The sequence below is a fragment of the Lissotriton helveticus genome, chromosome 3_1, assembly GCF_964261635.1.
Source record: "Lissotriton helveticus chromosome 3_1, aLisHel1.1, whole genome shotgun sequence".
NCBI lineage: Eukaryota > Metazoa > Chordata > Amphibia > Caudata > Salamandridae > Lissotriton > Lissotriton helveticus.
In genome coordinates this window covers 47905077-47932333 of record NC_136061.1, presented here as the reverse complement: position 1 = coordinate 47932333, position 27257 = coordinate 47905077, and the positions used below count along the sequence as shown (strand labels likewise).

Here is a 27257-nt window from a genome sequence, read left to right as displayed (position 1 = left end):
TACACCAAAAAAAAAGGAAAGCTTTACATACTATCATAGAAATGAAGGAGCATATTATCAACAAAAGGCGATACATCATCGCCGCTTTTATCGACAAGAAACTGCAGATAAAGCGGCGATAATGTGCTTGATAATAGGCCCTTGTAACTTCCCATAGCAGCCTAGGTTCTGGTGTTAACCTGGGCTCCTATGGTTATTCACAAGGGCATATTATCAAGCCCATTATCGCCGCTTTATCTGCAGTTTCCTGCCGATAAAAGCGACGATAATGTATCGCCTTTTGTTGATAATGTGGCCCATTGCTCTTTATTTTACCAGTAAACTTAGGTGTATATTATCAAGGACCGGTTTTAAAATTATCGCCGTTTTATTGGCAGGAAACGGCCGATAAAACGGCGATAATGAGCTTGATAATACGGCCTTGTTATTTCCCATAGAAGCCCATGTTAACACCAGAACATAGGCTTCTATGGGAATTTACAAGGATGTATTATCAAGCCCACCCTCCCTACATTAATAAAAAACCGTAGGCCCTTGTAAATTCCCATAGCAGCCCAAGTTCTGATGTTAACCTGGCCTGCTATGGTTATTCACAAGGGCATATTATCAAGCCCATTATCGCCACTTTATCGGCAGTTTCCTGCCAATAAAAGCGACGATAATGTATCGCCTTTTGTTGATAATGTGGCCCATTGCTCTTTCTTTTGACCAGTAAACTTAGGTGTATATTATCAAGGACCGGTTTTAAAATTATCGCCGTTTTATTGGCAGGAAACGGCCGATAAAACGGCGATAATGAGCTTGATAATACGGCCTTGTTATTTCCCATAGAAGCCCATGTTAACACCAGAACATAGGCTTCTATGGGAATTTACAAGGACGTATTATTAAGCCCACCCTCCCAACATTAATAAAAAACTCGAGACACTGCAGGTACCCAGAGCTGGAAGATCATTTTAAATATCACTGCCCCAGAAAAGTAGCGTTCCGCGCAACGTGTACGGGGAGAGAGAGAGAGCTCAAAACATATATTTTTTTCAAAAAGACCTGAGGGGTGCCGCTCACCAAGACTGCGGGGAGTAGGGCCGTAACCCCCCCCCCGCATACTTCAAAATTAAAACCAGAGAAGTGCCGTTCCCCAGTGCTCGGGGCACCTTACAAGCCCCCATTATGCAGAAAAATTGCCCCTGCAATTTGCCCCCCCCCCCCCGGGACCTAATGAATAAAACGGACTTCTACTTTTTTTCCACCTTTTCCACCGCGCACAAGTACTGCACGAGTACCCCACCATTTTTTATTTTAAAAAAAATAAAAATTGAGCCTAAAGATCCATATAGCACCCTTGACCAAGACTATAGGCTCAGAATGTTTCTACCCTGCCCTGCCTCCTTATTTCTCAACTTTGTTTGACTGTTTTCTTCTGACTCTGCTCTCCCGACAAACAACATGGCTGCCAACACTTCCTGGTTTGGAGTATTGACAGCCAATCAGCATGCAGCTCCTGCTCCTAATTGTACGTATTTCCATACGCGTACGCCGCGATTTTTCTTTAAAAAATAAATAAATAAATAATAGAGCCTAAACATCCATGTACGACCCCCTGAGCAAGCCTAGAGGGTCAGAATGTCTCTACCCTACCCCCTTCCCTTATTTCTGAACTTTGTTTTACTGTTTTCTTGTGACTCGGTTCTAGCGAGACACAAGATGGCCACCAACACTTCCTGGTTTCGAGTGTTGACAGACAATCAGCATGCAGCTCACGCTCGTAATTGAACAGATTTCAGTACGCGTGCTGAACTCCGTCTCTAGATATCGCTATGATTTTACTTGCAATTTTCTCAGAAACTACTGAACGGATTTACACCATTTAACAAAAAGCACAATCTGCGAACATAACTCTACCTCTCTGCCAAATTCCATGTAATTCCGTTCAGCCGTTCGGGCTGTAGCCCTGGCTAAAGGACCCTATGGAAAATTGCATGGGGAAAACACGTTTTGGGACCCCCTTTTTTATCGGCCCCCACTTGAAAAATCACCCCCAAGCTTTCAGGGATGGAGCGGAACCGAGCAGGCCATTTTCTTGGAGAAATTCACGTAGATTCGTCCACCAGAGCCAAAGTTATTCTAAATAGAATGTTGTGGATTTCCTATGGAGACTAGGTCCTAACTATAACTACCTACTGGCGACCTCCAGTAGGTAATATATATATATATATATTACCTACTGGCGATAGCCAGTAGGTATATATAGTTAGGATTGTTTTCCATAGGGAAATCGCAACATTCTATTGGGAATAACTTTGGCGCCGGTTGAGGAATCTTCCTGAAATTTTCCTTAACTTTGCCTCGCGGCGCTCCGCTCCTTCCCTGAAAGATTGGGGGGGATTCGTCAAGCGGGGGCCGAGATAAAAGGAGGGTCCCAAAACGTGTTTTCCCCATGTTAATTTCCATAGGGCGGTTGGACTCACATGGTTTTCCACCAAACTTGGAAAAATTGTAGGGACTGGTAGCCCGATGTGCCTTTGCTATGTCTCAAGATATGTGCTCCAGTGGTTTTTACGAAAATTAACTTTGAAAAAATATATATTGGGCTACATTGGGCTATATATATGTTAGAGCCCAAATGTAGCCCAATGTAGCCCAAAGATGGCCACCAGAGACAAAAAAAAACAAATGTAGCCCAAATATCAGCCAGATGTAGCCCAACTATAGCCCAATGACAGAATGTCCCAGAGTGTTCTAAAGAACAACTAGAGCGCTAACAGTCTTACTTATGACAAAAGTATGGCACACCTGAAGTCATCTTGATTGGAATAAAGTGTTAACACTTAAAACATTTAATTTGCAAAGGAACAAAATGAGGGGGTTCATTTTGCCATAGAAATTATGATTAGTGCTGAAGAAAGAAAAATTAGGGCACATTTTGAGTGACTTCTCAAATCCTCTTATATTTCATTAATAGAATTCTGATATGCAGTCTCCCAAGATGGCCACCAGAGACAAAAGAGCCCAAATGTAGCCCAAATGTCAGCCAGATGTAGCCCAACTATAGCCCAATGACAGAATGTCCCAGAGTGTTCTAAAGAACAACTAGAACGCTAACAGTCTTACTTATGACAAAAGTATGGCACACCTGAAGTCATCTTGATTGGAATAAAGTGGTAACACTTAATACATTTAATTTGAACAGGAACAAAATGAGGGGTTTCATTTTGCCATAGAAATGTTATTACCTACTGGCGATAGCCAGTAGGTATATATAGTTAGGATTGTTTTCCATAGGGAAATCGCAACATTCTATTGGGAATAACTTTGGCGCCGGTTGAGGAATCTTCCTGTAATTTTCCTTAACTTTGCCTCGCGGCGCTCCGCTCCTTCCCTGAAAGTTTGGAGGGGATTCGTCAAGCGGGGGCCGAGATAAAAGGGGGGTCCCAAAACGTGTTTTCCCCATGTTAATTTCCATAGGGCCGTTGGACTCACTTTTAGCCCGAACGGCTGAATGGTTTTCCACCAAACTTGGCAAAATTGTAGGGACTGGTAGCCCGATGTGCCTTTGCTATGTCTCAAGATATGTGCTCCAGTAGTTTTTACGTACATTAACTTTGAAAAAATATATATTGGGCTATATATATGTTAGAGCCCAAATGTAGCCCAATGTAGCCCAAAGATGGCCACCAGAGACAAAAAAAAACAAATGTAGCCCAAATATCAGCCAGATGTAGCCCAACTATAGCCCAATGACAGAATGTCCCAGAGTGTTCTAAAGAACAACTAGAGCGCTAACAGTCTTACTTATGACAAAAGTATGGCACACCTGAAGTCATCTTGATTGGAATAAAGTGTTATCACTTAAAACATTTAATTTGCATAGGAACAAAATGAGGGGGTTCATTTTGCCATAGAAATTATGATTAGTGCTGAAGAAAGAAAAATTAGGGCACATTTTGAGTGACTTCTCAAATCCTCTTATATTTCATTAAAAAAATTCTGATATGCAGTCTCCCAAGATGGCCACCAGAAACAAAAGAGCCCAAATGTAGCCCAAATATCAGCCAGATGCAGCCCAACTATAGCCCAATGACCGAATGTCCCAGAGTGTTCTAAAGAACAACTAGAACGCTAACAGTCTTACTTATGACAAAAGTATGGCACACCTGAAGTCATCTTGATTGGAGTAAAGTGGTAACACTTAATACATTTAATTTGAAAAGGAATAAAATGAGGGGTTTCATTTTGCCATAGAAATTTTATTACCTACTGGCAATAGCCAGTAGGTATATATAGTTAGGATTGTTTTCCATAGGGAAATCGCAACATTCTATTGGGAATAACTTTGGTGCCGGTTGAGGAATCTTCCTGAGATTTTCCTTAACTTTGCCTCGTGGCGCTCCGCTCCTTCCCTGAAAGTTTGGGGGGGATTCGTCAAGCGGGGGCTGAGATAAAAGGGGGGTCCCAAAACTTGTTTTCCCCATGTTAATTTCCATAGGGCGGCTGGACTCACTTTTAGCCCGAACGGCTGAATGGTTTTCCACCAAACTTGGCAAAATTGTAGGGACTGGTAGCCCGATGTGCCTTTACTATGTCTCAAGATATGTGCTCCAGTGGTTTTTACGAAAATTAAGTTTGAAAAAATATATATTGGGCTACATTGGGCTATATATATGTTAGAGCCCAAATGTAGCCCAATGTAGCCCAAAGATGGCCACCAGAGACAACAAAAACCAAATGTAGCCCAAATATCAGCCAGATGTAGCCCAACTATAGCCCAATGACAGAATGTCCCAGAGTGTTCTAAAGAACAACTAGAGCGCTAACCATCTTACTTATGACAAAAGTATGGCACACCTGAAGTCATCTTGATTGGAATAAAGTGTTAACACTTAAAACATTTAATTTGCAAAGGAACAAAATGAGGGGGTTCATTTTGCCATAGAAATTATGATTAGTGCTGAAGAAAGAAAAATTAGGGCACATTTTGAGTGACTTCTCAAATCCTCTTATATTTCATTAAAAAAATTCTGATATGCAGTCTCCCAAGATGGCCACCAGAGACAAAAGAGCCCAAATGTAGCCCGAATATCAGCCAGATGTAGCCCAATGACAGAATGTCCCAGAGTGTTCTAAAGAACAACTAGAACGCTAACAGTCTTACTTATGACAAAAGTATGGCACACCTGAAGTCATCTTGATTGGAATAAAGTAGTAACACTTAATACATTTAATTTGAAAAGGAACAAAATGAGGGGTTTCATTTTGCCATAGAAATTTTATATATATATATATTCACTGAAAAAACCATAGGTTACACACCAGTTATAGTTAGGAATTAGCATTTAAAAAACCTTTGAAATTCACTGAAAAAAACATAGGTTTTAGGCCTTATATAGTTAGGAATCAGCATTTAAAAAACCTTTGAAATTCACTGAAAAAACCATAGGTTTCAGGCCTTATATAGTTAGGAATTAGCATTTAAAAAAACCTTTGACATTCACTGAAAAAACCATAGGTTTCAGGAGTTATATAGTTAGGAATTAGTTTTTAAAAAACCTTTGAAATTCACTCAAAAAACTATAAGTTTTAGTGGTGTTATAGTTAGCTGGACATTTTACTCATACAAATTCAATGAAATTGCTCCTATATAGTTAGTTGTACTAACTATATTTTGCGCACCCGCAATCCACTGCTGATGATGTCACATATTAGATCATTCATGACATGGTCAGTGACATCACTGATGACATCTCAAATGACATCACTGATGACATCACTGATGACATCATCCACGTGACAATCACATACACCTTTTCATACACTATTATAATTTTTCATCACTCTTTGTAAAATACAGAGTATCATATTTGAATCCATTGTCACAGCAATACAAGTATCTAAAAATCCACTCAGTGATTCATAGATGTATACACACATCTAATCACTTACCTGTGGATTCACTCATACATGCTGTCAATGAACAATAGAACACTATCAAAAATACTTATACACCTATATCGACATTAAACAACAGCACACATCCTATTCACATATGAAGTCATCCTACTCACTTATGCAAACAATGGATCATACTTACATATTTACTTAGCAAAACACTTATACAAACACCACTTAATCTATTCACTTAGATAGTAAGTCATACTTAGTGAATTATAAAATCATTATTACAAGTATACAGTTATCCATACAGTCACTCACACAATCATTGAGTCTTATGTATACTTATTTATATACAACAACTGACACATACACTGCCTTTTATTTTTCTAGTTTGTTGGAAGTGTACCATTAAGAAATATATTTGCTCATCACCACACCCATAACTGTTAGAACATGTAGTTTTAACTTCATATATCTACTGAATCAACTATTCACACATCTTTGGACAGTCACACACACCCCACCGAACCACACACACTTTCACACTCCCATACAAATACTCAGTTAACTAATCAATAACTAATATAGACTTTCACATAGCTAGTAACCAACTGTAGAATCAGTTTGCACAACAACTGACAAAGTGATACAGATATTCACACAGTTTAGTCACTATCCACTATATTTAGTGAGACATTATAAATTGGTCAAGTAAACAGTCAATTACACTGCTACTAAATCCTCCATCCAAATATTTATTTATATATATCCACTCATTCTTCAATGCAAATTGCTATATATATAATGCATATTTAAATAACGAAGCAAACCACATTCACTGGATGATGTCATCCAGTTAATTCCTAACTATATAACGCCTGAAACCTATGTTTTTTTCAGTGAATCTCAAAGGTTTTTTAAATGCTAATTCCTAACTATAAAAGGCCTGAAACCTATGGTTTTTTTTCACTGAAAAAACCATAGGTTATAGACCATATATAGTTAGAAATTAGCATTTACAAAACCTTGAAAATTCACTGAAAAAACCATAGGTTATAGACCATATATAGTTAGGAATTAGCATTTACAAAACCTTATTTTACTCACACAAAACCATTGAAATTCGCATATATAGTTAGTTGCACTAACTATATATCGCGCACCCGCAATCCACTGCTGATCATGTCACATATTACATCATTCATGACATGGTCAGTGACATCACTGATGACATCACTGATGACATCTCAAATGACATCACTGATGACAATTTCTCTACAATTTTGCCAAGTTTCATAGAAATCCATTCAGCCGTTCGAGCTAAAAGTGAGTCCAACCGCCCTATGGAAAACTCAATGTTAAAAACACGTTTTGGGACCCCCCATTTTTGTATTGAGTTGAGAAAACTCTTCGATCGAAAATCCCATATGCTCACCCTTGACCGGGAAATCATGACTCTCAAACAAGGTTCACAGGATTTATTAACCTATATCACTACCTTCAATCGCTTGCTGGTGGAAACTGATTGGCCAGCGGAAAAACGGATTTCCCTTTTTTATCAAGGGTTACGAGGAGAACTGAAGGATGTTCTTGCTCAGGTGGTGCAACTACCTACTATGGTATCTGAATTCATTGATCTGACGGTTCAGTTAGATCATCGCCTGCTGGAAAGACGAGGGGAAAAACCAAGGGGAGAGAACCGTTTCTACTATCCCCCCATTCGATCTAGATCCGGAGGAGAAGACAAACCTAAGGTGTCTGACGACGCCGAACCCATGCAAATTGGGGGGGTTCGAGGCCCCCTTACTACAGAAGAAAAAGACAAAAGACGACGCCTGAAACTGTGCCTATATTGTGGGAAAGGAGGACATTTTATCAAGGAATGCAGAGCCAGGAATTATGTTCCCGGGCGCTCTACTCTTCCCCGAGTCCAGGCGACACAGAAGGAAGCCGAACCGTCGGAAAACTGAAGATCTCGAGTTCGAAGGAGGTCTCCGACTCGAGATACCAGTTCCCTATGATCTCCCCTGTTCTGGCCAATACCCTTCATCCCGCAGTGGCCCATATAAATGTAAGTGTGACTCTCTGGATAGCTACCAATGATCCCTTGCAAGTTGATGCCCTTCTCGACTCAGGGGCCACTGGTAATTATATCGACCAGGATTTCGCGTTAAGGATGGGCATCCCGTGCGAGAAAAAGCTACGCCCCGAGACGGTAAAGGCAGTTGACGGAACCATCCTTTCTTCAGGCCCGGTGGTTTACAACACCCTTTCTTTGTTAATGGAGTTTGGTGAGGATCACCGGGAACACATCCAGTTCGACCTGATAGACGCCCCGCAGTTCCGACTCATCTTGGGAATGCCGTGGCTTACGTTACATGATCCTTTAGTCAGTTGGTCAGCTCGTACGGTCAACATGACCTCTCCGTTTTGCAAGGAACATTGCAGAACCCACGAACCTTTACCATCCCTCTCTGTACCCTCATCGGCCTCCTATCTGGCGAACGCCTGTACATTTGAAAGGTTCTGTTGTGTCACGGTGCTGCCCGTCGAATACCAAGAGTATAAGGCCTTGTTCGACAAACAAAAGGCCGCCCACTTACCACCTCATCGGGTCTACGACTGCCGTGTTGACCTCATTCCGGGGGCCGATATCCCTTGCAGTAGGGTTTATGCCTTAACGGAGAAGGAAACCCAGTATTTGAAATCATATATAGATGACAACCTTGCTACAGGGTTTATCCGCCACTCTACATCCCCTGCATCGTCACCCATGTTTTTCATTGCCAAGAAGGATTGCGATGAGTTGAGACCCTGCATTGACTACCGTGCGATTAACAAAGTGACGATAAAAAACCGTTATCCTCTTCCCCTCATCCCGGTTTTGATGGACCAGTTGAAGGGTGCGAAATACTTCACGAAACTCGATCTCCGGGGAGCGTACCACCTTGTTCGCGTACAGAAGGGGGATGAATGGAAGACGGCGTTCCGAACCAAATTTGGTTTATTCGAATACCGGGTAATGCCCTTTGGTCTATGCAACGCCCCTGCTGCCTTCCAATTCTTCATGGACGAAGTTCTGCGAGGATGTCTGGAAACATACTGTGTGGTATACATAGACGACATCCTGATTTACTCAACATCTATGGCGGAACATGTTGTCCATGTAAAGACCGTACTACGAAAGTTACAACAAAATTCATTATACGCCAAGTTGGAGAAGTGTCTTTTCCATGTACAGCAGGTCGCCTTCTTGGGATATATCATAGACGCCCAAGGGTTCCGGATGGACACCAGCAAAGTCGAGGTAATCCTTAACTGGAAAACTCCACACAATGTTAAGGCAGTCCAGAGCTTTCTTGGCTTTGCCAATTACTACCGGCGCTTTATTCAAGACTTTTCTAAAACTATTCATCCCATCACATCCCTCCTGCGAAAAAACGTCCCGTTTGTATGGGGAACCGAAGCAGACCAGGCATTTCAACTCCTCAAACGCAGATTTACGCAAGCCCCCATTCTCCGGCACCCGGATCCTCAGCTGCCATATGTCCTGGAGACCGATGCCTCTCAATCCGCCCTCGGAGGCATCTTATCACAAAGACATCCCAAAACCGGACAGCTGCACCCAGTGGCCTACTATTCGAGAAAACTCACACCCTGTGAGATTAATTACACTATCACTGATAAAGAGCTCTTGGCGATCAAAAGAGCCTGCGAGGAGTGGCGACATTATCTCCTCGGTGCGTGTCACACGGTGGAAATTATCACTGATCATCGCAACTTGTTGTTCCTCAAAACGGCGAAGGCCTTGACTCCGAGGCAGCTCCGATGGACTTTGTTTTTTTCCGATTATGATTTCGTCATTAAGTACAGGCCAGGGTCACGCAATGGGAAGGCGGATGCCTTATCCCGTTTGGGGGTCGAGGATGCTGTTGAACTCGGAGAACCCCCTTTTATCCTCCAGGAAGCTGACAACCACAGTGCATCCCTCGCTCTCGTATCATCTGCGGACTTTCTGGAGGATCTGAAAGTAGCCATCGCCGGTCTAGATATCGCTTCTTGGATCCAGGAAGACCCGGACCATCTACATGTGGAGAATGACTTGGCGTACCATTACCAGGCGTTATATGTCCCCCAGAAACAGTTGCAGCAACAAGCCCTGAAGTGGGCGCATGACTCAGCATTAAGCGGACATATGGGGATATTCAAGACCACGGCTAATGTAGAACGTTCCTTCTGGTGGAAGGAGGTTCGAACCGATGTAAAGGAGTACGTGCGATTTGTGCCCAGGGTAAATCAGTTCATACCAAACCAGCAGGTCGTCTCCGTCCGTTGCCCATTCCTCCTAAACCTTGGCACACCTTATCCATGGATTTTATAGTGGAGATGCCTCCCTGCGCTCAGCAAACCGTGGTTCTGGTGGTCGTAGACCATCTTACGAAAATGGGGCATTTCATTTCTTTGCCGGGTTTACCTACTTCTGTGGAATTGGCCAAGGTATTTCTGCAACACATAGTACGTGCTCACGGTTTGCCCAGCGTGATTATAACTGATCGTGGCACGCAGTTTACGTCACACTTCTGGAAGGCACTCTGTGCCATCTTGCAAATCGATGCCCGACTGTCGTCTAGCTATCATCCACAGACGGACGGAAAAACCGAACGGCTTAACCAAACGCTTGAACAGTACCTCCGCTGTTTCACCATGCAAAATGCTTCGGATTGGACCACCCTTTTGTGGTTGGCGGAGTTCGCATATAACAATGCAGTTCATACCACCCTGGGGTGTTCCCCCTTTTTCTGCCTGTATGGTTTCCATCCAAATATGCTTCCGTTCGACTGGCCTGCGGAATCCTTGGTTCCCTCCATTCAGGAACATCATGCCCATCTGAGGGCCATCCTTATAGATGTAAGACATTGTTTAGAGAAGGCGCAAGCAGCTCATAAACTATTTGCGGATCGCAGGAGGTCCGAGGAGCCGACATATCAGGTTGGGGACAAGGTGTGGCTCTCCACAAAGAACATTCATCTAAAAGGTGTAAATAAACTTAAACCTAAGTTTGTGGGGCCTTACAGCATCAGTGAGGTGGTGAACTCAGTGGCCATGAGGTTGTCTCTTCCGCTTTCCTGGTCCATACATCCGGTGTTCCATGTGTCCCTCCTCAAGCCTTGCCCCTTGAACATGCGATTGCCAGTACGGCCCCCCGCTCTGGAGGTGGATGGCCAGGAGGAATACGAAGTGCAAAACGTCCTGGACTCCCGTATTTTGCATGGCCGGATTCAGTATCTGGTAGATTGGAAAGGGTATGGTCCGGAGGACAGAACATGGGAACCCGCTGATCATTTGCATTGCCCTGATTTGGTAGCCGCCTTTCACGAGCAGTTCCCTGGGAAACCGGGTCGACCGCCGAGTCGGCAGTCCTCGAGAGGGGGTTCTGTCATGATCGCATACACAGACGCAGCGAAGGAAAGTAGGAAAGGGAAACAAGTACGAGGGATCCCTGTAAACTACATGTCCCAGAAGGCCAAGCGGCGCTGGAGAAAAGGAAAGAAGGCGGAGCCGTATATAACTCCTCCTTGGAAACAGATCGGCGCTTGACAATTGTTTTCTTGGTTTTGGTTGAGGCGGATGGTGATCCCCGCCGGAGTGTGCGTGAGGAAATCATCGCCGATCAAGAGCCTGCGTGTTCAGTCTCAGGGAAATCATCGCCGATCAAGAGCCTGCGTGGCCAGCCTAGTTCAAGCCCTTTTTCCGATCAAAAGCCAGCGTGGTCAATGGAGTGAAGTAACTTCCGACCAACTGCAAGTATAAACCCAGGAGAACGGGATCGTTCTTCTACTCTCTGTTTATTGTTTGTCCAAAATCCTGCTAGCATCCTGCTGCGCATTCGGGATTACCAAGCGTTTGTGTGTGTAGCTTGGTAGAGTGTGCTAAGACATATTCCTTTGTTTCTCAAGCTGTATTGAGGAAGCAAGTTACACGGATTGAAACTACTTTTCCGCTACCCCCGGGGTAAGGCCGAGACTAAGAGGATTCTGCCCTTACGAGAAAGTGACGAATAACTTTCTCACCATCCGCAGAGGACGAAGGAACCTGTGTTATTTCCTTTATAGAATTTCTGAAGTGTTCCTTGGTAAGTGCCAGAGATTGGGGTCGGGGAAGGAAGTGTACTATTGTGGAACTGGGACTTATACCTGTCCTTTATATTTCCATGCTGCAGTACGTCCCTTCACTACGGATTCTGCCGTATCAGACCCCGAGGACCCTTCCATCGATCCGTGTGCCCCCCTGCGCCTTATCCTCCCGGCTTCTCGCAAATACCCATTCTGGAGGTGTTCTTAAAGACACCACTGGGTGCGGTGTTCAGATAAGTCAGAAGGACATTCATCGCATCGTTCCTGCTGATCAAGAAGTTCTCAGGTTAGTGGCGCGCAATAGTAGTAGCGCTGCTTGCAATCGCGACATCAGGTGTGCCATACTTTTGTCATAAGTAAGACTGTTAGCGTTCTAGTTGTTCTTTAGAACACTCTGGGACATTCTGTCATTGGGCTATAGTTGGGCTACATCTGGCTGATATTTGGGTTACATTTGGGCTCTTTTGTCTCTGGTGGCCATCTTGGGAGACTGCATATCAGAATTTTTTTAATGAAATATAAGAGGATTTGAGAAGTCACTCAAAATGTGCCCTAATTTTTCTTTCTTCAGCACTAATCATAATTTCTATGGCAAAATGAACCCCCTCATTTTGTTCCTTTGCAAATTAAATGTTTTAAGTGTTAACACTTTATTCCAATCAAGATGACTTCAGGTGTGCCATACTTTAGTCATAAGTAAGACTGTTAGCGCTCTAGTTGTTCTTTAGAACACTCTGGGACATTCTGTCACTGGGCTATAGTTGGGCTACATCTGGCTGATATTTGGGCTACATTTGTTTTTTTTTGTCTCTGGTGGCCATCTTTGGGCTACATTGGGCTACATTTGGGCTCAAACATATATATAGCCCAATGTAGCCCAATATATATTTTTCAAAGTTCATTTTCGTAAAAACCACTGGAGCATATATCTTGAGACATAGCAAAGGCACATTGGGCTACCAGTCCCTACAATTTTGCCAAGTTTTGTGGAAATCCATTCAGCCGTTCGAGCTAAAAGTGAGTCCAACCGCCCTATGGAAAACTCAATGTTAAAAACACGTTTTGGGACCCCCCTTTTTTCTCGGCCCCCGCTTGACGAAACCCCCCCCAAACTTTCAGGGGACGCTCAGAAACAAAATGTGCCATTTTCCTGAAAATTTCAGCCAATTCCGTCCATCAACGCCAAAGTTTTTCAACATAGAATTTTCAGAAATCCCTATTCAAAAAAATCCTAACTATATATACCTACTGGCGACTGCCAGTAGGTAATATAGTTTCCTCTTGTTCCCTTCTGTCACTTATTAGTTAGTTTCTGTGATAAAGAATGACACTGTGTAGAAATTGAAGATTCTTTAATCATGTCTGAACACCACCACAGGTTCCCGTCAGCTGAAGTCAGCCTTAGAAGCTTCAGGTGACAGTTCCAAGTGGCACAATCCAACAGGGATAGGGCAGGGGGATATACAAATAAGTAATATATAACACACCTCACTTAGCAGTGAGAACATGTGATTACAATAACAACAGAAAAATAGAAGAGCAGATAAAGAGGTTACAATGTATAATAATAAAATGGAAAATCATGTAAAAGTAACAATGAAGCAGAAAACACAATACTATATTAATCTTCATGCTATAAGATACCAAAGGAGATAATTCAGTAGAGCAAGAGGGAAAAATAGATGTATATGCCATTGCAACAAGAGTAGGCCAAACATTTATTCCGTGCAGGAGAGCCATTAAACTTTTGAGATCTCCTGGAATTGTACACTCGTTGCAGTGGAATTTCCGGCTGCTATCTGAGTGGGTTTAAGGGGAACAATTTTGCCCATACCCCATGTTTGACCACTCTCAAGATGCACAATGTTCTTCCCTACCCAAGTTATGTAAACGGGTTCAGAGAACCTGGAATCGTCTTTTCTCTGCGATTTAGGATGATCTACACAAACCCATTCTCCTTCTCTAAATGAAGGGGAGTTAACACATTTGGCGATGTCATATCTGTGTTTGTACTTGTCTTGGTGCTGGGTTACTCGCCTAGATATTTCATTCCTGTCCACCACACTCACAAGTTTCTTCTTCGGTCATATTGGTTTTGGGAGTTCTTCCTTTCAAGGAAGCAAAAGAAATCCTCATGATACAATTAGGTGCAGTGCGAAATGCCCACCAGCCCAGTGTCTTGAAGGGCAAGTTTGACAGGTATGTCCATCATTTCTGCTGTCTGCAAACATTCCTGTACCACTCGATTCATCCTTTCAACAAGCTCATTCACACATGGGCAATATAGAGCAGTTTTGTGATGTTGTATTTGAAAGTCTGTAAAGAACTCCTTCATGAAATCTGATGTATATTGTACTCCATTATCTGTGACTAGAATATCAGGAATACCTTCCTCATAGAAGGCATCATTGTACCAGGGAATTTGTGTTGATTTGATGTACACACTTAGTGACCACCCAACACATCTGGTGGTCAATTAGAACCAAGATAAAACATCCATTTAACCTTTTCAGGTCCAGTGGGCCTATTATGTCTAGAGCTAGCTTAGACCATGGGGCGTCGGCGACCTGAACAAGAGACAGGGGAGGGTTTCTGACTTGCTGGGTATTTTCACTCCTCATGCATTCCATGCAGTCTTTCACTTTTGTCTCCACCATGGTGTCCATACCTGGCCACCAATGTTCCAGACATACTTTGTTTTTGTGAGGCTACGTCCTAATTGACCTATATGCGCCAGGTCAATAATCTTATCTCTCATTTTCTCTGAGCGCACTATCTTTTCGCCTTTCTACACTGTCTCACTCTGAGTACTTAATTCAGATCTAACCTCCCAAAATTTGGATAACCTTGTAGGTACTTTATGTTTATTATGTGGATATCCTCCCTGTACGTGTTGTTTTAATGAAATCATGTTGTCATCCAGCAACATGCAGTGTTCCCACTCTTCCTTTTTCATACTATTTAATTTTAGTACTATTTCCATGTCCTCTTCCATGATGATGTCTCTCTCTTCTCCTACAGGTGTACTAGAGAGAAAAGACGCAACTACATTTTGGGCACCTGGGACATACTGTACTTTGAAATTAAAGCTTTCCAATCCTAGGACAATATGGAAATCCTGGGTGTGATTCTGGCAGATCTTTGGTAGTAATTGCATATATTAAAAGCTTGTGGTCAGGTTTGACTGTGAAAGGTATGCCCCATAAAAACGATTTTTAAATGCATGATTGCCTAGAAACATGTGAGGGCCTATTTCTCAACAGAATATTGTTTCTCTGCTCCTTTCAATGCTTTTGAGGCAAAGGCTACTTCTTGCTCTTTGCCGTCCACCCATAGTGTGAGACTAGCTCCTAAACCCTTATTGCTGGCATCAGTGGATAGAATAGTGGGTTTGATGGGGCCAAATCGGCCCAGGGAGAGGGCTGCAGTTATGCTGGTTTTTACAGAATTAAACGCAGTTTTGCAGTTTTTGTTCCATATGAAGGAAACCTACATCTTAAGTAAACTATGCATAGGCTCTACTATACTTGAATAATTCTGTATGAATTTCGAGTAATACACTAAAAATCCCAAAAAGGATTTAAGTTCTTCAACATTGGTGGGTGCAGCGGTATTTATAATGGTTTCTACAATGTTAAGTTTGGGTTTTATTCCCTCACGGGAAATGGTGTGTACCAAGTACTCTATAGACCCCACACCAGTTTGGCATTTTTCTTTCTTTAAGGCAAGCCCGGCATTACCAAGTCTGATTAACACTTCCCCTTAGCATTTCATTATGTTCCTTTATGACCTTGCCATCAGAGCTTGACTGGCCCGTAGCGGGCACAGGGCGTTTGCCCGGTGGGCCGCTAGGGTGGGGGCCGGTTTTGGGCCTCTGGGGGCCGTTTTTATTACCGGGGGTCGGCAATATCGGCCCCCGGTAACAAACACCCCTCACCCCAGGGGGGCCCGGTCGAGCAGTTTGCCAGGGCCGGTTTCGGTTCCCAGTCCAGCTCTTCTTGCCATGATTGAGGATGTCATCCTGGAAACATAAGGTACTTGGCACATCATTTAAGACATGCTGCATGATCCTTTGAAAAGCGGCCACAGCAGACGCTATTCCAAACAGCATTTATGAGTATTGGAAAGCACCCAGGGGAGTTACGAATGAGATGAGGTGGCGAGATCCTGGGTGAAGCTCCACTTGGTGGTAAGCGGAGGATAAAGTCAAGAACACAGAAACAGCTGGTGCCATTGATCAATGTGATAATTTTATGAGTCCGAGGAAGTGAATGTCCACCCATATATTCATATTTAAGTCCCTGAGATCTATGAATAATCTTACATCTTTTCTAGAGGATAAAGGGGCAGATGTATCAAAATACCTATTTGCGATTCTCATATAGCGATTTATTTTAGAATCGCTATTTGAGAATTGCAAAATGGTATGTATTTAAAAATTCGTTATTTTTCAGCGATTTCTTAAAATTCCTTAATTGCAATTAGCAAATTGCTAATCGCAATTAAGGAATAATTTCCCATTCATTTCTATGTGCCAGGAGGCCCATAGGAAGGAATGGGAAGTTATTCTCAATTTGCGATTCGCAATTTGCTAATCGCAAATTGAGAATTATTTCAAGGGTGCAAGGGTGTTTTAAAGACACCCTGCTGCACCCCTGAAATTTACATGTGTGCGCATATGGCGCACATACATGCCCTAAGGGCATGTATGAGCGCCACATGGCACCTTTACAAATGCCAAAAAGTGCATTTGTAAAAGAATTCGCAAATTACCACCAAATCTAAGTTGTTGGTAGTTTGCTTTTTCTTAGTGTAAATTCGCAAAACTTAATTGCTTCTTACATAGCATTTAAGGAATCGCAATTTGTGATTCCTTTAAAGCTTACGCAATATTAAGGAATCGCAAAATTTGCGATTCCTTAATATTGCGATGCGTTTTAGTTGATACATTCCATTTTCTGATTTTTTTGACACAAACACTGCTTTTTACCGATTCGCAGCGTTTGCGACAAAAAAATCGTTTGATACATCTGCCCCTTAGTCGCAATAACCACCGGAGCTAACCATAGGTTCAATAACTCCCAGCTCTAATAGTCTGTCAAATTCCTTCCTTAAAGGGGCATGCATCAGGTAGGGAACAGTTCTAACTTTATATGCTACTTTAATAGGCCCAACTTGTCAGTAAACACATCAGGGAAATCACTGCAGACATCATAGCCACAAACTGAAGGGTCCACCAGTACTTGATCTGGACATATGGGATCTAACTTGATACCTAATTTTTGTAATGCCTCCAGCACAATAGACTAGACACTTTTTCAGTGATATCAATTCTTCCTACAGTGTTCCTACCTTTGAAACCAATCTGCATCATGGTCATACCCACTAACGGTATGGGATCCCCATTGTAACCCCGAGCCATGATATCAAGTACTTCCAGTTTACTCTTTTTGTCAGTAAACAACTCTGTAAACAATGTATTATCAAGCAGTGTGTAAGGCAAACATGAGTTTGTGAAAACCATTACTGGGCTATTTTCAAGAGTAATTCTGCATGAAGGGAAACTCGCTACCTCATTGTTTCTTTTTAACTGAAACAACAATTTAGTCGGGTTGGTTGGTTCAACAACCAACACTGGTTTGGAACATAGTTCTCTGCATACTCTAGACAAATGTCCTTCCGTCCCACACTTGTCGCATACTACAGTTCTAGCTTGACAATTCAGACTGTTTGCAAGAAGTGCCGGTCTACCACATTTGTAACACTTGAGTTTACTACCCCTTGAAGCCTGGTTTTTATTTTTCCCCTCTTTAGCCTGTTTGTTGTTTTTTTGTTTGATGTTTACATTTTCCTCTGGTGTAGTGTCAGTGCTTGACTTCATCTCTTTAATACAATCTGCAGTGTGTTCAACATTCACAGCATTTACAAGAGCTTGTTTGAGATCAGGATTAACAGCCAATAATGTTTCTTGGATTTTAGAATTGTTGGTACATCTGACTAATTAATCCCTAATCAGTAAATCAGTTAATAGTTCAAATTCACGTGTTGGATAAACCCTTCAAAACAGCAATATAGGTTTTGACATTTTCAATTTTCCATTGAAATCTGGAGAACCTATGTCTTTCTAATACCACATGTATCATTTCTTCAAAATGCTTCTCTAGTCGGTTTATGGTGACTTGATGCACAGTTCCTTCTTCATTACTATCCTCACCTCCCTGGGGTGATTCTGTAATGTTATTGTATGTTTTGTGTCCTACCCTAGATTGTGAAGTAAAATGTGCTCTTTATGAAGGGAGGTGAATTGTTCTCCTCCAATAGCTATGAGATATGACATGAACAAACTCTTCCACTGTTTCCAAGGGATGTTAGGTTCCCCCACATCATTTAAAAACTGAGGAGGTAGTGACATATTAGTTACTTCTAAATTTATTTTTTTATGGAATTGAGCACTATACGCACAACAATTATATGAGAAGTAATATACACAAAAATTATGGAAAGAGGGAACACCCCTAAATATACAATACAATTAGGTTGCACTACAATGCAATTCCTATATCAGTGCTGTGCTTGACAGTGTGAAGATTGAGGCAATTGTAAATGCTATACCCTGCAACACAAAAGTAGAGAATATATGTTATGGTTGGCAGGCAGATTGATGAAGCTGTGCCTGTCAGAGATAATTTCTTTTGCCAGGCAACAATTAATCAAAATGGCCACAGTAATAAAGTTTTACTTGTAATTCATAACTAGTAGCAGGCAGATACTGGAGCTGTGCCTGTCAGCAAAATTTCTTCACCAGACGATATACACCGAGGTCGTACGAGTAAACAACGCTCTCACTAGCCACAAAATGACAGGAACAGCTGTGCCTGTCAACGCGGCTGAAGAGATGACATATTCATACTGCAAGTAGCTGAGAGAACTCTTCAGCAGCACTATGCAAAGAGAAAGGAGTAGCACATAAGGACCGTCCACCTGGGCTCTCGAAGATCCTGACCGTGTGCCTCTCAGCGCGATGAGGTGGGCATGTTACTGCTGAGGTACACACCCGTGAACCATCCTCCCGATACCGCGGCACAAAAACAATACCGGCTGCAGTGTGCAAAGAACGCCCTCCTGGGCTATTGAAGATCCTGACAGGACAACTGTGCCTGTCAGTACAATGAAGTGGGCAGGTTACCGCTGAGGTACACACCCATGAACCATCCTCCCGATACCGCGGCGCAAAAACAATACCGGCTGCAGTGTGCAAAGAACGCCCTCCTGGGCTATTGAAGATCCTGACAGGACAACTGTGCCTGTCAGTACAATGAAGTAGGCAGGTTACCGCTGAGGTACACACCCATGAACCATGCTCCCGATACCGCGGTGCAAAAACAATACCGGCTGCAGTGTGCAAAGAACGCCCTCCTGGGCTATTGAAGATCCTGACAGGACAACTGTGCCTGTCAGTACAATGAAGTGGGCAGGTTACCGCTGAGGTACACACCCATGAACCATCCTCCCGATACCGCGGCGCAAAAACAATACCGGCTGCAGTGTGCAAAGAACGCCCTCCTGGGCTATTGAAGATCCTGACAGGACAACTGTGCCTGTCAGTACAATGAAGTGGGCAGGTTACCGCTGAGGTACACACCCATGAACCATCCTCCCGATACCGCGGCGCAAAAACAATACCGGCTGCAGTGTGCAAAGAACGCCCTCCTGGGCTATTGAAGATCCCGACAGGACAGCTGTGCCTGTCAGTGCGATGAAGTGGGCAGTTTACTGCTGAGGTGCATGCTCCTGGCCTTAAACCATCCCCCTGATACGGAAAAGAGGAGTAGGACGGCAGAGTCTGTCAGCGGCAGGTAATCGAAAGACGTACCTGCCACTGCTGACAGAAATAGCCGGATGCACCTCCGTAGGACGTGGTAGACACTGGCAGCGTGCCAGAGACCTCTGAAATATCTAGGCTCCCGCTCTACACTGGACACCCCACATTAGTGCTGGTGCACCTTTCCCCCTATTGGCAATGCTAGTTCTTGGGCAACTTAGAAGCAACACTTGTGTTAATACTTCAACTCCACCAGAACCGCGAGGACAATAACCCTTTACTTAGCTGTAGCTATGACACACCTCCCCCATGATGACTGAGGTAAGCCAGGGAACAAGAGGCGCAGTTTAGGTAGGGAGAGCCCGCCGCATTGAGTGTCTCTGTAGATCTGATGGTACGCAGAGTAAGATACAGTAACTTGTAGTTCGAGATGTCCCAAAGTGTTCCTTCTGGGAGGGAACAGTTACACATAAGCAAGGTTCCAGATCTCTATGTAGGGATTGAAGATCAGGAATCAGAACGAGTAGTAAGGTTTAGATGTTTATTCCAGGTAGAAGATAGAAGTAGAACTGAAGACCCCACCAGGAGCAGTATGATACTTGCTCAGTTCACCACATTCCATGACATAACATGAATGATAACATTCCACAGGATAACTAGACTGGCTTAGCAGAAATGCAAGACACTACACTCTAGTAGGTGGTAGAAAGAAAGACTCTCACCGTAGTATGATGCAGATGTAGTTGTACTGCTGCCACTAGATTATGGCTGTACTGTAGTCACTGAAGTACAGGTGCGGGTGCGGGTCGATGTCAGTGTTATAAAGAATGCCACTGTGTAGACATTGAAGATACTTTATTCACATCTCACCCGCACCACAGGTTCCAGTCAGCTAGAGTCCGCTGTAGAGCCTGCAGATGACAGTCCTAAGTGGCACATTCCAACAGAGATAGAGTGGGGGGAGGGGTGAATGTTCCAACATGTACCATATAATAGTTTAATTCTCTGTTCCTTTAACAAACTATGATTCATTTTTCCATTTAACCCTTCGAGTCCTTTCTTTTCTTTTTTTACATTGCAGGCTTGATAATCCTTTTTAAATGGCCCATCTTCTTTTCTATACTTCTTACTTCGCTATTACGCTGCCTCTAGAACTTGCATTCTAATGCAGCCGCCATATCTCAGCGTGCTTCAATCCCAGTCATTTTGGTAGACATACTCACCTTTCCTCACATTCATGCTCGACCCATTCTGACCTACAGTGAGTCTTGCCCCATAATGCTGCTGCGTTATAGATCACATGGTGCAGCAGCCATCATGGATGTACCGCATCCCGGGACTTGCTTCATCTTTATTTACCATCGCTCCCCTTCAGCCTTCCTTTCTTCATATTCTAGTCTTTTTCCTTCTAACTGTCATTCTCAGCTGCTTCGGTTACAGCTGATCATCTTTCTTGAATGCCTCAGCGTTTTACCTATATGGCTCCTGAATACAATTACATCTGATCACCTTTCTCTAATGTCTCAGCATTTCCCCTATATCTCATAAAAACAACTACAGTTATAAGGAACAAATGAAGGAGTGGTGGGGAAATAGTGTCTCCCAGTTTACCCCTCCTTCCCTAGAAGAGCTCGAAAGGATAGCACAGAGCATAAAATCGGGATCACCACTCGATCCAGCAACACCCAATGTAGTTTGTGCTGGACTAAGTACAATACTACCCCATATTCAGCAGCTGCTAGAAATATCCTTCAAAGAGGAGATGGTACCTGCCGCATGGAAACATGCCATTGTCCGCCCAATAAAAAAAAAGTAGACAGTGGATGGGAACATAATGGAAAACCTGCGTCCAGTCTCACTACTCCCTTTTTTCTCAAAAACTGTGGAAAAAGTGGTAAATATACAGTTAGGGGCTCACATTAAGACACATGACCTATTGCATCCAACACAATCAGGTTTCAGATCATCCTATTCAACTGAGACAGCACTGCTTTATGCCACAGAGTCAGTACGGAAGAGGGTGGACGAAGGTCTGACAACTGCGCTGGTTCTTCTAGACCTCAGCACAGCATTCGACATGGTGTCACATGAAATGTTAATACACCGACTCAGAAGGGGGGGTGTGCATGGGACAGCCCTGAAATGGATTGTTTCTTACCTGCCTGGGCGAAGCTTTCAGGTGTCACAAGCCGCACACTCCTCCAAACACATCAAATTGGCACAAGGTGTTCTACAGGGTTCAATATTGAGCCCAACACTGTTTAATTTATATGTCGCCCCCTTGGCCGAAATAGTGGAGAAACATGGCGTGACCTAAACACAAAAATCTGCTCTTGCAGCCAGTAGCTTTGTAAGCTGCCTAAAAGATTTAGCGGGATGGATGTCAGATAACTGTCTAAGGCTCAACGGAAACAAGACTAAAATTATGATAGTCGGAAACACTCCATCTTTCTGGTCATCGGCTTGGTGGCCAGCAAGCTTAGGTCAGATTCCAACCCCAAAGACGGAGGTGAAGAACCTGGGGATATGGATAGACCATAGACTATCGTTTGAGACCCAAATCAAAAGGGTTGCGGGTAGATGTTTTGGAATCCTGAGAATATTGAGGAAGACCTTCGATATCCTAGCTCTGGTGGCAAGAAAGACCTTGATCCATGCGCTAGTCACTTCCAGGCTAGATTATGGAAACTTGCTGTGCCTTGGTACAAACAAAAAAGGGCTCTAAAAGCTGCAATCTGTCCAGAATGCGGCAGCCATCTTGTGTTAAATCTACCAATGAGAGCATCCTCAAAGAATGCACTAAATTCATTACATTGGCTACCAATCCAGAAACGAATCAAATTTAAGGCCCTGTGCACTGGACATCAAATCTTGCATGGCAGATGTCCACTGTACCTCAATGACCTGATGACTCCTTATGAGACAGGAAGACAACTGAGATCCACAGGGACCCATTTGGTGAAAGTACCGAGGATTAGGAGGGCACGAATGGGAGCACGATCCTTCGGCTATATGGTAGCTAAAAGCTGAAACTCCCTCCCCCTGACCCTTAGGGGGGAACCATCAGAGAAATTCTTTCGGAAAAAATTAAAAACATGGCTGTACACACAAGAATAATAATAGCACTTAAACTGAATGATACAGATTCCTAAGGATGTGAAGTGGTCTTAATAGCACGGACACACACTAGCTGGTGTAAGCAGGCGCTCTACAAATGCAGAAATAAATAAAAAAAATATAAACAGTTGATCACCTTTCTCCAGTGCCTCAGTGTTTCACCGATCTAGATCTTAAATACAATCTACCATAAAAAGGTGAAAGTTTATCCAGTCCAGGAAACCTCTTTTTAAAGCAAGCCTATTCAATTCAATAGGTCTCACATTCTTTAGAGTTAGATCTATTTACGTTATAAATGTGTTTTACCTATGCGTTATGTTTGTAGTGTATGTATGCATGTGGTGTGTAGTGGAATTATATTATTTTAATTAATTTTGTTAGTTGTGATTTTGTATGCTGTGTGTACTGTATTTGTGTTGTTGAGTTATGTGACAGGGTGTGTATTGGAAAAGTACTATGGGAGTAACAGAGAGTGGGTTTTTAGATGCTATGAGGGCATAAAGAGTGAGAGAATTGAAGGTATGGGGAGATTGATGTATTAAGTTTGTGCTTTTGAGAGGGTGAAGAATATTTGAAATGCAAAGTCCTGGAAAATACAGGTGTTGCTAGGTATGTGGAGATAGTGAAAACGTGAATATTTGTGAGTGAGAGAGAACAGTTGAGCGGAGAGTGGCGTGGACAGATATGTGCTTCAGGTAAAGTGTATTAAAAAAATGTGGATACTGTAGTACTCTATGCTATGTGGCAATCAATCAATCAAAGACATTTATAGAGCGCACTACTCACCCGGAGGGTCTCAAGGCGCTAGGGGGGGGGGGGTGCTGCTACTGCTCGAACAGCCAGGTCTTGAGCTTCTTCCTGAAGGAGAGGTGGTCCTGGGTCAGGCGGAGGTGGGTCGGAAGGGAGTTCCAGGTCTTGGCGGCCAGGTAGGAGAAGGACCTTCCTCCTGTTGTCGCTCTTCGGATGCGGGGGACGGCGGCGAGGGCGTGGTTGGTCGATCGGAGGTGGCGTTTGGGAACGTAGAAGTTGAGGCGGCTGTTGAGGTATCCTGGGCCTTGGTTGTGTAGGGCTTTGTGTGCGTGGGTGAGGAGCCGGAAGGTGATTCTTTTGTTGATCGGGAGCCAGTGCAGGTCTCTCAGGTGTCTCGCCGAGGCGTTCTGGATACGCTGGAGTCTCTTCTGGAGCTTGGCGGTGGTTCCGGCATAGAGGGCGTTGCCGTAGTCCAGACGGCTGGTGACGAGGGCCTGGGTGACCGTCTTCCTGGTCTCGGTGGGGATCCACCTGAAGATCTTACGTAGCATGCGCAGGATGTTGAAACAGGACGAGGAGACGGCGTTGACTTGTCTGGTCATGGAGAGGGAGGAGTCCAGGATGAAGCCCAGGTTGCGTGCGTGGTCTGTCGGTTTGGGTGCGGTGCCCAGGGCGGGGGGCCACCAGGAGTCGTCCCAGGCGGAGGGCGAGGAGCCCAGGATGAGGACTTCCGTCTTGTCTGAGTTCAGTTTCAGGCGGCTGGTTGTCATCCACTCGGCTACGTCTTTCATCCCTTCGTGAAGGTTGGCTCTGGCGGTGGCGGGGTCGTTGGTGAGGGAGAGAATCAGCTGGGTGTCGTCGGCGTAGGAGATGATGTTGAGGTTGTGTTGGCGTGCGATGGCCGCGAGGGGGCTCATGGCAGTGTTATAGTGTTGTGTTCCGGGGAAAAATGCGGGCTCAGCAACGCAGGTGGTAGTTCATCACATCCCTCGAGGCCTGCTCTGTCCTTTCACAAAGTTTGAGGCCAGTGTCCCTCATCGGAGCCGCAAGAAGAGAACCCTTGTGCACAGCATTCTCTGGCAGTTGCAAAGGCTTATTGGCTTCCTTCCACCAAGATCTTCGGGCTCCAAGTAGCCCCAACCTCAAGCATCTCCTATGACCAAGATCTTGGTCCTCACCACATCCCATGCATCGTGGGCCTGCATCTTCGGTGAGCTGCTCGATGTCCTTTTGCGACTCCAGTGCTTCCTGCCAGTGGGTCCTCCTGAGGGCCTCCTATAAATTCTGCAGGCTTCCCTGATTGCTTGGGGCCTGCTCTGACACCCTTGCTTGTGTAGAGTCACCTGGACCTTGCTGGTCCCGACACTGTGCCTTCTTCACTTTCCACGCTGGTTGCAGTTGCAAAAGCTTGTTGGTGCTTCCGACGGACACCAACACCTCAACTCTCGCCATCTAACATGGGACAGCTCGTGCACAGCTGCTGGTCTTCCACAGCGTCGCCTGGTCTGCTCAGCTGCAGTTTCAGCGCCACTGTTAATTCTCCTGCAACACTCCACTTCAGTAGGCATTCGTCTTCCGGGCCTCATGGTCACTTCCAAGTGGCATAGACTCTGTCCCCTCTGCCTGCAGGTACTTCTCACCCTGAATCCACCTTTGGGTTCCACCGGACACTTTCACCTTCTCCAGCAGCTGCATCTTCCTGAAGTCCTCTATTGAGTTTGACAGCGATTTCCGATGCCACTTCACACCTATACACCCGGCTTCTCTGCGGTAGGTATCCTGGTTCCTAAGGTATCCAGGGGTGGGGTGGCTCACCAAACTTCTGTCCCCCACAGGGTCCACTGGGAACAATCCTTCTTTAAAATTGCAACCGCTACTTAACCATTGACTTGTATTGAGCCCAGGATCGTGATCCCACTCTGCACGCGGCCTCTGTGGGCTTCCTGGTTATTTACCTCAGGTGGCTCCTTGGGTCCTTGGCACTTCTATGTCTTTTGGGTATAGTCTTGACTTGAGTCCTGGTTCGCATACCACTATTTTGGTATATGGTTTGGTCGACCCCCTAGCAACCACTGTGTAACTGTGCAACTTATTTGTTTCTATTGAAAAGTATTAAGTGCATTGTGTATATATCCAGCTAGGAGATATCTATGTGTGTTAGTGTCTTATAATAAATACATATTTTTATAAATACACTGTGCTAGTCTATATATATATATAAGATCATGTTCTGATAAAAGCAAGCTGCTTTACACTCCTGGACTAAGTCTGAAGGCTGCTCTCCACAGCTACAACTTAGAGAGCTTTCTAAGGTTGTCTAAGATGACTAAAATCACCATAATGGTTGTTTGTTTGAATGCCTCTGTGAGAAGCCAGCTTCTCACAGAGGCATTCAGTCATAATCCCACAGATGGTAGCTTCACCCCAGTGGCTCAACAGCCATGCACATCCACCAAATGTCTGAACCTGCAGTTCCTCTCGTACTGAGCAGGATTACTATTGCAACAGCAAGGCATCTGTAGGGTAAAACTAACCTGTCTCACTTTGGTCTAAACCCATCTCACATTCCCTATTAGTGGATGAACAATTCAACGATTGGTGAATTCTGCTTCACAATGATAGGAAGAGCTGACATCGAAGGATCAAAAAGCAATGTCGCTCTGAACGCTTGGCTGCCACAAGCCAGTTATCCCTTTGGTAACTTTCCTGACACCTCTTGCTTGAAATTCAAAAAGTCAGAAGGATCGTGAGGCCCCGCTTTCACAGTCTGTTTTCATACTGAAAATCGAGATCAAGCGAGCTTTTGCCCTTCTGCTCCGCGGGAGGCTTCTGTCCTCCCTGAGCTCGCCTGTGGACACCTGAGTTATCAGTTGCCAGGTGCGGGTCACGCCAGGTGCCAGAAGCGAGAGCCCCACGGGGCTCACCCCCTCACCATTTAAGTGAAAAAACAATGAAAATAGTGGTATTTCACCAGCGGCCCGAGGGCCTCCCACTTATCCTACACCTCTCATGTCTCTTTATAGTGCCAGACTAGAGTCAAGTTCAATGGGACTTCATTCCCCGCTGATTTTGCCAAGCTCATTCCCTTGGCTGTGGTTTTGCTAGATAGTAGGTAGGGACAATGGGAATCTCGTTCATCCATTCACATGCGTCACTAATTAGATGACAAGGTATTTGGCTATTTCTGTACCTCCACGCAGTGGCTCATTCTGGGTCATTATAGCTGCCCATCAGCATCAAATCGGACTTGCTTCCAACAATACAACATTCATTTGTTCCGGAGTACAGCCACACTGAACGCTGTCCTCACTGGAACTGGGATCACGTATAGGCTAGAGATAGTACACCCTCCAGTACTATTTCAGCAATATAAAATGGTCTACGAACAGTCCTGAGAAATTAAAGTGTGATTAGCAGGACAACAATAATCTTGTGTGGGAGTGATTATGTGTATACAATTATTTGAGACCTATTCTTCATTCAAGACATTTCAATAATCAGGATGTACACATTTATATCTAAATTGTTATATGCACACATCT

At 44.0% G+C, this 27257-nt stretch overlaps 1 protein-coding gene and 1 pseudogene across 4 annotated transcripts in view; both read right to left on the bottom strand.

The window, feature by feature from the left end:
• The window catches only part of NHEJ1 (non-homologous end joining factor 1), a 1839518-nt gene that overhangs the window by 273473 nt on the left and 1538788 nt on the right, over window positions 1-27257 (bottom strand). The gene's annotated exons all lie outside the window — the stretch shown is intronic.
• Window positions 25875-26787, bottom strand: LOC144825611 (28S ribosomal RNA; annotated as a pseudogene).